The sequence below is a fragment of the Anas acuta genome, chromosome 11 (genome assembly GCF_963932015.1).
Source record: "Anas acuta chromosome 11, bAnaAcu1.1, whole genome shotgun sequence".
Taxonomy (NCBI): Eukaryota; Metazoa; Chordata; class Aves; order Anseriformes; family Anatidae; genus Anas; species Anas acuta.
In genome coordinates, this window is record NC_088989.1 from 15,304,605 (window position 1) to 15,314,373 (window position 9,769).

Here is a 9,769-nt window from a genome sequence, read left to right on the forward strand (position 1 = left end):
ACCTGCGGGAAGTTATTGAAGAAAACCAGTTGCAGGCTCTAGCCCATGAGCTCCTCCTTTTGCTATCGATGCAGATCAGGATGTCGCACCTCTGACTGCCAGCTACTTACTGAGAAACTAAGACGTTGTTTTACTTAACAAATCATGACAGAGTTTTCTTCTCTTTCTTTTAGATGTTACATCTCCCCTGGTGGCTACTGGGGGAGCAATCAATCGGTCAGCAACCGCATTTGAACGTGGCTTTGATTTTCTATGCAGATCACTTGCAAGTTCGGAGGGATGCATTATCCAGCATCAAACTCCCTCAAAAACAGTTCTCAACTCTGCACTCTCAACATTTGTGCCTCCTGCTGTGTCCTGTATCACACAGGCACATGAAGAACGGGTTTATGCGCACCTTCTCCTGGTGGAAATGTATTTTGTAGGACCATTTGCAATGAAATATTCTCTAAATTTCTCCTCCCGGGGCATGCCTTCAACTTTCAACATCTCAGCACCAATTGTGTACTTCCTTCTTCACCCTGAGTACAATCTTATATCACCTTTGAGCTACAAATGAATACACGTATACAAACTAGGCTTTTCTGCCTTTTTTTTTTAACCCACTTTCTTCTACGTGAAATTTAGGTTTAGATTTTTTTTTTTTTCTGAAAACATGACACGTTACCCAGAGTATTCCTCCATTTTCCATCTAGACAGAAGACGGAAAGCACGAACTTGCTCCACTGACAGCTTTTCTTATTCAACTTTACAAGAGCAACTGAAGAAGGAGCAACGAACAGGTACACCTGTCCCAACCTCAATTGCTAACTTCAAAACTTGAAAATGAAGCTCTTACAAGCAGGTTGCGGTCCTGTTTTTACTACACACATGTAAATAGTGCTTTTAAAAAGCTCTCTGTCAGCTGTGTGAAGAATTACACTACAATAGCAATTCCAAACTTAAGGATGACAGACATTTTTAAGATTTTCATCTCCCTCCTGGCAAAAAACTCTCCTGAAAAAAATAATTCAGGAGCCTCTTCTGGCTAAAGAACACCTACAGGGTTCTGCTGTGAACCTGAGGAGTGGGAACTCTTCCAAGTGGACATCAAGAATTCCTGATTATTCACACCCTTGTATTATAATATTATATTCACACCCATGAATACAATAATATTACATTCACACCCGTGTAGGTTACGGTGTTGCTGTATTGATGCCTATTCAGTCAGAGGCATCTCCAGACAAACATTTTTAAGGCTAAGGTAAACCATGCCTCAGTTTTGTCTCTGCCTTTCCTACACTAGGAATCTAGACAACTAACTCAGGCTCAAATATGTAAGGAAAATGGAAAGAATTCCACCCATTTTGGTGACTCTTAGAGAAAAAAATATACCTGCTGTGTAAGTGATTGCTCAGAATTGCTGGGGTTTGTTGCAGTCTCAATAGAGAAAGCTGGAAAAGGGTAAGGACTGAGATCCAGCCCAGAGAAAAGACAGGAGAAGCAGTGGAGGACAAATGTGTAACATGTCATGAATATTTTGTGACACTTCAGTGCAAAAAAGCCCAGTCATAAGGGACCAATCTGGCAGAAAGTACATAAACTGCCAATGCACATTTTCTGCTGACAGTAGTCAGATTTTCTGAACAGGATATCATTCAGAAACTGCCCCTCTCATCTGCAAAGTCAGAAATTGAGGCGAGGTGAATTTCCAAATAAAGTTTTATTTTGGCTCAAAGTTGCACAGTGCTTTGCCTTGACATTGGCAGGTAAAACAGTTTCTCAAGAAGTTTTATGAGGCCATTGTGACATTTCACTGGTCCTTGCTGCCCCTCAGGGGTCAGTCTAAAGCTGAATTTGTGGCAGAGAACAGAAAACTGAAAATCCCCAAGGGCTCTCTCAAGCTTTCCTGAAAAACCTCAGAGTTCAATTTGGGTGGGCTCTGCCTTGCTCAGGTCAGAGCTGCTCCCAGGGGGGCTACAGAGAGGTGCTCGCAGTGAGGAGATGGCAGATTACTGAGTGGCTGTGGAAGGATGGCTCGCCACCTCTGGGGACAACTCTAGGGACACTGTACCTACAAATGACTGATGTGAGCCTCGAGGACACTGCTGAGTATCACTGCACAGGGCCTTCAGCCCTGGAACACAGGCTTGTCCATGCTGACATGGCTGAGGTGCCTGGTGGCAGCAGTTAACCCAAAGCCATTCACCAGAAGGATGGCATCCAGTTTGCATCCCCTCACCCCAAGTTCTTCTCCCACATTTTTATCCATTTACTTCAGTACCAAACCTATTTTTGTGAAGAAATGCAACACTGTGCAGAGGCTGGGGAGGCCCAGTGATGCGCACCCCACAGAGACTTGATCCAAAACTCAGAAAGCTGGAAGCAAGGCTTTTTCCCATTTAGCTACAAAACCTTTTCTCCCCTATACAAGAGGGCAAGTCTTTTGTCTTTGCAGTATTTGCTCCTGCATCTTCTGCTTCTTGTCCTTTTTTTTTTAAAAAAAAAACACAAAAGGATTGCATTAAGTCTTTAACTGAAAAAGTTGTTTTGTTTTTTTTTCCAGATAGATACAGTCCTTTTCTTACTTACTGAAACTGAAATATTCTTCTAGGAAACTCAGCATGAAATTGAGTGATAAAATGCCAAATTTATGCCTCAATTTTTCTCAGGGAACTTTTTATGCAACTATACATTAGTCTGAACTGAGTTGCCTAAAATAAAGTTTTCTGTTTGAACTGAGTGATTAATTTTAAAAACTCTTCTCATATCAAATAGTCTAGCAATTCTCTGTATGATTCCCATATTTCAACATGCACAATTTTAGAGGAAAATTCCATTCTGAGTTCCAAAAGCTTTGAATTCACAAGCATTTTATTGTGTCAGGGACAGAATGCTGGCAAATTGACGTGGTACTTCCCTGGAATAAGTGATCAAGTGAGCTGATGTGAATCAGTCACTGGTGTACAAGGCATACAAGATTTATCATCAACTCAAACCATCTCAGAACCTGGTGCAGGCAAGACTGATGATTTCTAGAACCAGTACCCTGGGGAAAGTTGAACAGGATTTGTTAGTGTCAGGTCAGAGGCTGGACTCTGTGATCTTGGAGGTCTCTTCCAACCTGGATGATTCTGTGCTGAGAAAAAAGATTTGTTCATATGGCATTTGGTATTACTTCCTCACTTGTCTCATCTAAATCTCTCCTCTTTTAGTTGGAAGCCATTATCCTATCCTATCACTGCACTCCCTGACAAAGTGCCTCCCCAGCTTTCCTGCAGCCCCCTTTAGGCACTGGAAGGCCACTATCAGGTCTCCCCAGGGCTTTCCATTCTCCAGGTTGAACAGCCCCAGCTCTCTCAGCCTGCCTTCATAAATCCTTCTCTCCAAGGCTGCTCTCTGTCTCGTCACCCAGCCTGTGTTTGTGCTTGGCACTGCCCCAGCCCCAGGTGCAGGACCTTGCATTTGGCCTTGCAGAACCTCTGAGTTTCACCCAGGCCCACCTCCCAAGCCTATCCAGGTCCCTCTGGATGACATCCCCATCCCTTCCCTCCAGTGTGCTGACCACATCACCCACTGACTGGTCCATCCATCAGATCCACATCCCTCCCATTCAGAGACAAGGATATCATGGGGGACAGTGTCAAATGCTTCCTACAAGACCAGGTCGGCCACAGCAGCTGCTCTTCCCTTACCCGTGAATGCCCTAACCCCATCGCAGAAGGCCACCAGATTTTTCAGGCACAATCTGCCCTTAGTGAAGCCCTGTTGGCCGTCTCCAGTCGCCTCCTTATTTTCCATGGACCTCAGCAGAGTTTCCAGGAGGATCTGCTCCATGACCTTGCTGGGCACAGAGGTGAGACTGGCCTGTAGTTCCCTGGGTCTTCTTTTTCTCCCTTTTTAAAATAGGGATTATGTTTCCCCTCTTCCAGACCCTGGGAACTTCACCAGACTGCCCCAGCTTCTCAAATGTGACAGAGAGAGGCTTAGCAACTATATCTGCCAGTTCCCTCAGGACTTACAGGTCTATCTCATCAGGTCCCATGGACTTCAGGTCCCTTAGATGGTCTTAGACCTGATCTTCTCCTGCAGTGGGCAGTTCTTCATTCTCTCAGCCCCTGACTTTGCCTTCTGGGGCCCAGGTTACATAGTTGAAAGTCATCTGACATCCAGACTATCCCCACAGAGGGAGAAATAAAGCACTGCATCACGGCTAGGAAGACAGGCTGCCTTGATATTTAATTGTTGTCACCTAACTGCTGCCAGAAGATGAGCATGGTGGAAACCAGACCACAGACATGTAACATGGACAGCACTTTTTCGTTAGGCTTTGGCAAAAGGCAAGTAAGAATGAATACCTGTGACTCACAAGAGCTGGGTCTGAGCCATATTTCTGAATGTAGAAAGGCTGCATCAAAGCAGCTCCAGTGTGAAGTAGAAAAAGACCTCTGTGGTACGCTGAATTTAGCAACGTCACCAGGAGCTTCTGACTCAGAGCCCACTGCCCAGCCACGCGTGCACATCACCACCACACCTACCTGCCAAACCAGCACAACTCGGCTCGTGCGGAGCTCTGCCACCAGCAGCCGTGAAGCAACATCTCATGAAGAAATCCTTTTTCTTTCAGGGTTATAATTAAGCCATGCTTTGTACCACTGCTGCTGGCTGACGCGGGAAGGCTGCTGATGAGTTGCACTGGGAGAAAAGGCAGATCAAGTCAGATCGGGATCCTGCTTCAAACCCGTCCTTGTTGGCCTGAGTCAACCTCAGGCCAGTCTAGCCCAGCTTTTCTCTCACAACAGAGTTCAAGACCCTGCTGCCAAAACGTTCCTCTTCCAACCAGCTTCAAATGCCCCCTGCTCCCATTGACCCTGCAGACCAGTTATTGGGGATTTTCCCTGTACAGACACACAAACCACACCGGACAGGCACTTGAAGCAAGACATTTAGCTGCATCCAGGCCAGCGCCCACCTCCTTCAGGTCTGATTTGATATCTTCCCTCTGTGGGCTGCCCAGGAGCTAAGCCAGTGGCCAGAAGGGCATCTGCTTGCTCAGCCAGGTCAGTGGTGAGCTAACAGCTCCCTCCTCTGTCAGACAGCACCAAAAGCAGCCTAGAATCTGTCCTAGCACCACTTGCAGCAGAGAATATTATTCATTCTCTCATTTTTGCACGCAGGAATGTCTCCAGGACAGTTTCCCTGGGGTACACAGACACCTAGGAACCCCCAGCCTGGTGCACTGAGTGCAGCTGAGGCTTCAGTTCTCACCCGTTCAATTTGTGTGAGCCTCGCAGCCAGCAGCAGGGCATGGTCAGCGTGCCCTTTCCCTTCCTGATGTCCCAGCACATACCAAATGCCCTGCTCTGGTCCTTCAGGGATGTGGCTTTTGCAGGGTGCACTTTCTCACAGTACAACTCATTAGAGCTCTTCCAAACGTTGCTAAAAGAAAAAAAAAAAAGAAAGAAGAGAACAGTCAGATAACCTTTTTCTAAATCACACAAAAAGTTGATTTTAAATACCTTTCTGTAACTTTGAAATCTTCTGTTCTTTTCATATTCTATATTCTGATGCTTTGCAAAGCACTATAAATTTCTGTCCAGTGGCATTATTGCTGGATTCCACTGAACACCTCTACCTGCTTTTTGTCTGTCCCACTCTGTTTAAAAACTCAAAGTTCTGTCTAAGTTTGGTCTTTGAGCATAAAATGAATTTGACTGGTCACTTGTTGCCTGCTAGTCAACCTGTATATTTTTTCTGATAGAGTTTTTAATTCAATTAACTCTCTTCAAACATACCACAAGGTAAACTTGCTCATTTTTATTGCATTTTCTTGCCCTAGCAGCTACTGTGCACTTAAAGACAGCAGAACATCATGTACGAGCTTAAAGCAAAGGTGCTATGTAGGTGTGGAAAAAGCTGAATAATTGTGAATTGAAATTCAAAGCAGCTTTCAAGTGAGGCATGAGCTAAAAGGGTTGCGTGGAAAAATAAATGACTTGCAACAAAAAGAGTATGATAGGGAAATATAGGAAAGGGCTTCAGCGCTGCATCTGGAGCTGCTTGTACCCTGCCTGCAGGAGAAAGGAAGGTGGTTCAAGCCAAGAACAAGGATCAAGCTTGTAAAACTCACTGCTGTTAGAAACCATCATGCCCAAGCACCAGCCAGGGGTTTCCAGGAGGTATGGACTTCTGCATAGACATTCCCTGGTACAGACGCAAGATAAACCTTCAGGTTCAAGTAATAAATCACCTTCCTGTGAAGAAGCCAGAAGGATCCCACCTGAAATTGGACAGGAAATACCGAACACCATGATTTCTTTCCGGTTGCTTCACCGTAGGATTTGCAAGAGGACTTGCTGCATCTGGGTACGCAGGAGTCCTGCTGGCTCTGCTGTTCCTGGGCAGCCTGCATTCCTCAGCACCTTGAGGGCTTCTGCACCAGGGCTTCTCATGGTGGGAATAGGGCTGTTTCCTCCTCCTGCACTCCTGCCATGGAGCTGGCTGCTCCCTGGGCTGGGAAATAGCGAGGCACAAACACCCCACACAAACCCATCGGTGTCACACCAAGTGCACTGAGCTCACAGGTTTCATTTCTCCGTGCCTGTCTGAAAGCCCCATGTTTGACCAGGGGCTAGCAACTTTTTGGAGCTTCTGCCACCTCCTCTCCTGCAAACCAGAGGGTTTTGATGCTCCTTTCCCTAGGGAAGGGCAGTTCCCTGTTCTCTGGAAATCCCCTACACTGGAGCTCTCCCTATCGCTAGGGCTGCTGTGACAGCAGTGCTGCCCCACACCATGCTGCAGATCCATTGCAAGCTGCGCACCCCCACAGAGGGGCAAGCAGGTTAATTGCTGCAGTCATCAGGAAGGAGGATGCTAAAGGACCGGCCTTTGAAGTGGCTGCTTCTTTTAGGACTTCAGACAAGTGACTTGGCTTTCTGGGTTCTGTATCTGCGGGACAGGTACACAACCTAAATTTGTTAAAGCCTGAACTTGGCCTAAATGCTGCACATATTGGGGGAGAGGAAGAAGATCTTACATGGAAGAAATAGATCACCTCTTGGTTTGACTCAGCGTTTTTCCTTTTTTTTTTTTTTTTTATACTGACACCACTGGGAGAGTTCCCATTTGCTTAACTAGGCCACGTATGAGGAAACTGGGAGGGCACTTAAAATGTTTGGAGTGGCTTGACCTGCTAACTTTCATTCTCCATGAATCTGAGCAGCCTGGGTTCAGATGAGTTTTTGACTTTCAGATGAGCTGAACATCCAGAACAGCATGGAAAAGTTGTTGCGTGTATATGTTTATATATATATATATATATATATATATATAAAACCACACACAACCTTCACACTTCTAAGTTTAAGCAGTCCTAAAGCAATAAAATGCTATGACAGCATTGTTATAATGGTAAGCATGTTTGGGAGCTGGGAAGGATATCTAAAAACAGCCTACAATACAGTTAGCCAACAGAAAATATCTGAGCAGGGTACATTATGAAAGGACTTTTGCTGAACAATACCTACTCAGAACTTCTGTAAAGGCCTTTAATGTGCTCCCACACGGCATCCTGATCTCCAGACTGGAGAGATACAGACTTAACGGACAGGCCATTCAGTAGGTGAGGAATTGGCTTGAAGGCTGCACCCAGGGAGCAGTGGTCAATGGCTCTGTGTCCCAGTGCAGCCCAGAAGGCCAGCTACAGCCTGGGTGGCATCAAAAGGAGAGGCCAGCAGTGGAGGGAGGTGATTGTCCCCCTCTACTGTGCCTGTGGGAGGCCCCATTTGGAGTCCTGCAGCCAGGTCTGTGGCCCCCAGTACAAGAAGGATGTGGGGCTGTTAGAGTGGGTCCAGACAAGGGCCACAAAGCTGATCAGAGGCTGGATCAGCTCTCCTGTGAAGAAAGGCTGAGAGAGCTGGGGCTGTTCAGCCTGAAGAGAAGGCTCTGGTGTGACCTCATTGCAGCTTTTCAGTACTTCAAGGGGGCTTGTAAAAGAGGTGGAGGGAGACTTTTTGTGCATTCAGATGACAGGATGAGGGGGAATGGCTCTAAACTAAAAGAGGGGAGATTTAGATTAGAGGTTAGGAGGAAATTCTTCACTCAGAGGGTGATGAGGCACTGGCACAGGCTGCCCAGAGAAGCTGCGGATGCCCCATCCTTGGAGGTGCCTGAGGCCAGGCTGGATGGGGCCCTGAGCACCCTGATCTAGTGGGTGGCATCCCTGCCCATGGCTGGGTGGTCAAAACTGATTGATCTTTAAGGTCCCTTCCAACCCATATGTTCTCAAAGAAAAACCCCGATCAGCTACTGCTTTCTGTTACTTCCTCTCAAGTTCTGTTGCTTCTGGTAGCTGTAAACACACTTGAGAGATTGCCTGACTACAATAAGTGGAATTGATTGCAAAAGTGTTCTGCAAAAGATATTCTGAGATGTATCAGCTGTTCCTGGATGTCAGCTAAGAAACCTTTTCTGCCCTGTATGAACTCTTATATTGGCAAAAAATAAAGTTGGAAAAGGAAACAAACTTTACTTACAGAGAGGGAGCTAGATTAAGGATCCTCATAGCCAGTAGCAGGGCTTGTTGGCTATCATCTCCATTACAAGCAGAGCTCTCAATCTGTTAAAAGCTATTCACCATTCCGAGGGAGGAGGCAGCTCTGCCCTTATCAAGCTCCAGAAGTACTCTGATTAGCACAAGCCTACTTTAACAGTGAAAACCTGACCTGGAGCCACAGACCCAACCAAATCCAAAGAGCTCTGCCTTGGGCAAGGTGATACAGCTCTATGCACACACATACTGCAGTCAGAGCACCTGGCAGCATTCTGTGAACCAGGCCCAGAACAAAGACCAGACTTCCTGCTAGACCAGGAAAAAGGCAGCACACCATGAGGTCCTCGGTCAGAGAGTAGGAATAAAAGAAATGGCAGAAAGGAATGTGATAGTTCCTTTCTGGAACAGGTTGCTGTTTGAGCCCCACTAAGGTGGTGTCCAAACCACACATGTAATTTCCCTACACACTTAAGACAAATGGATTTCAGTCTCAATGTACCTGTGGTGTCAGAGGTAGACGTGTACCGGGCACCCTAATGAACAAACCATCCCCAGGCCCCACACAGTCACTGCCAGCCAAACACCAGCAACAAGCTGTCACTGTATTAAATGTTAACTCCTGCTTTTCAATTCCCAGAAGGTGCTAGTCCCAGAGCCTCACCTACTGGAGGAGGTTCGAGCAGTTCCTTCACCAACAGACACCAGGCAGTCCACAGAAAGGCCAGGCAGAGTTAGCTGAGGGGGGAAACTCAGCCAGAGGAAGAAGGAAGGAGAATGAGGCCCAGGTTGAGGCTCACAGCACCAACTCCCTTTGGGGGAGCCTGGCTGCAGAAAGCTCTTCCCAGACACCAGCAGCAGCCCCACCACCACCACAGGGAGCTTGGAGGTGTTGGGGGCTGATGGCTGCCATGAGCTGCCCCCACAGGTCCCCTCAGCAGGGCAGACACAGCAGGATGGAGCCCCCCGAGCACAAAGGGGGAAGAGCTTCACACCCAAGCCTCCTACGGAAACCACAGCACCCCTGCCTGGCCCAACAGCAGCTAACACATAGCCACCCTCAGCACCGAGCTCCCCCAGCAGTAGAGAAAAGACATTTAAGCTCCTAACCCGCCCCGGGCCCAAACCCCCCTCAGAGGAGCACGAACACAACCCCTCCTCACACACCACCCACCGCCACCCGCCCTAAAGCGCGGCGTAAATAGCACCCGGGCTTTTATAGCGCCCCTTCCCGGCGGC

At 47.2% G+C, this 9,769-nt stretch overlaps 1 long non-coding RNA gene across 2 annotated transcripts; it reads right to left on the bottom strand.

Annotated features, from left to right (window-relative positions):
• Positions 1-1,686: 1,686 nt before the first annotated feature.
• On the bottom strand, positions 1,687-9,723 carry LOC137862712 (uncharacterized). Of its 2 annotated transcripts, none has more exons than XR_011100492.1 (5): positions 8,517-9,723; positions 6,113-6,262; positions 5,333-5,421; positions 4,521-4,677; positions 1,687-3,116 (listed from the first exon to the last, which is right to left on the bottom strand). It is a non-coding gene; the product is annotated as an uncharacterized lncRNA (long non-coding RNA). The 2 variants fall into 2 exon arrangements; XR_011100491.1 differs by having other exon boundaries at positions 1,687-3,121.
• Between the last annotated feature and the right edge of the window lie 46 nt (positions 9,724-9,769).